The sequence below is a fragment of the Lathyrus oleraceus genome, chromosome 3, assembly GCF_024323335.1.
Source record: "Lathyrus oleraceus cultivar Zhongwan6 chromosome 3, CAAS_Psat_ZW6_1.0, whole genome shotgun sequence".
In the NCBI taxonomy this organism is placed as follows: domain Eukaryota; kingdom Viridiplantae; phylum Streptophyta; class Magnoliopsida; order Fabales; family Fabaceae; genus Lathyrus; species Lathyrus oleraceus.
In genome coordinates this window covers 82,408,547-82,410,190 of record NC_066581.1, presented here as the reverse complement: position 1 = coordinate 82,410,190, position 1,644 = coordinate 82,408,547, and positions in this window count along the sequence as shown.

Sequence of the window (1,644 nt, the reverse complement as noted above, 5' to 3'; positions counted from 1 at the left end):
CTAGCAGAGCAAGGAGTAAGAAGAGATCATATGATGAGGTGGAATCCATGTTAGAGGCAGAGCATAGGGAGTGCTTGAGGCTACAGAGAGCAGAAGTCAATTATCAGAAGAAGATCAGAGACTTAGAGAAGCAACTCAAAGACAAAGACACTCAGTTGAAGAAAGAGATGGAGTTGAGACAGAAATCAGAGGACTATCTTGGAGGAGAAGTCTTAGAGCTTAGAAGACAATTGAAGGAGAAGATCACTCCTCTACCAGATTGTTCAGAATGCACACTGTTGATAGACCAGTGTCATTACCTGAAGACCCTCATTCCAGAAGGCCGTCTGCCGTAGACTGTATCTCTGTTTGTATTTTGTTGAGAATCACCTCCAGGCTTGTTGGGTGGGATTCATTTGTGTGTAATCCATCTCTTGGATCTTTTTGTTGAGAATCACCTCCAGGCTTGTTGGATGGGATTCTTTTTCTTTGTACTCTGATTATTCGGATTTTGTGTTGACTTGGCTGTATGACCTTCTTACCCTTATGTATGTATAAGGTTGTCAGTATTTCTTTGTTGCTCTCCTTTTCCCTGTATTTGTATCATTCTCTTGTTGCTGCAGGTTGCCATCTTTTGAAGATGAGTCAGGCTCTTTGAATGCCTGAAAAATGAGCATCTCATGTGCATCATGCATATCATTAAAACATCATAATCATATCATTTGCATAACAAGTGTTCTTGTGCCGTCTTCTTACTTTGATTCCTGTGTCCAGGCAGGATAGCTGATCAAAGACCACACCGCTACTCAACGAGGCTCAACCATCAACGCAACATGGATCAAGTACAAGCCGAGTTGGCTGAGATGAGGGCTAACATGGCCCAGTTCATGCACATGATGCAAGGGGTTGCACAAGGCCAAGAAGAGCTCCGAGCACTGGTTCAGAGACAAGAAGCTGCAATTCCACCGCCCAACCAGGCTCTACCAGAAGGAAATCCAGTTCCTGACATTCCTGCTGCTGCTATTCCCGTCAACAACTATGCTGTAGGTGAAGAGTTGAGGGGTATCCGAGTTGATGGTCAACCGATTGCTCCAGATGCTGCTAGTGCCAGAGTCATTCATGTTCCAGCCCGCAACAGAATTCCGATCGTTGACAGACAAGAGGATTTGTTCACTATGCTCAGCGAAGACGACGACATCTTGGGTAGAAATGATGCGAGAGATCGCAAAGTTGAGGCCCTTGCTGAGAAAATCAGGGCAATAGAATGTCAAAACTCCCTCGGTTTTGATGTTACAAACATGGGGTTGGTAGAAGGACTGAGAATCCCGCACAAATTTAAGGCGCCGTCATTTGATAAATACAACGGTACCTCCTGCCCTCGCACCCACGTGCAGGCATACTACAGAAAGATATCCGCATACACTGATGATGAGAAGATGTGGATGTATTTCTTCCAAGATAGCCTATCTGGGGCATCCTTGGATTGGTATATGGAGCTGAAGCGGGATTCCATCAGATGCTGGAGAGACCTGGGTGAGGCGTTCCTCAGGCAGTATAAGCATAACATGGACATGGCTCCGACCAGGACTCAACTGCAGAGTCTTTGTCAGAAGAACAACGAAAGTTTCAAAGAGTACGCCCAGAGGTGGCGCGAATTAGCTGCAA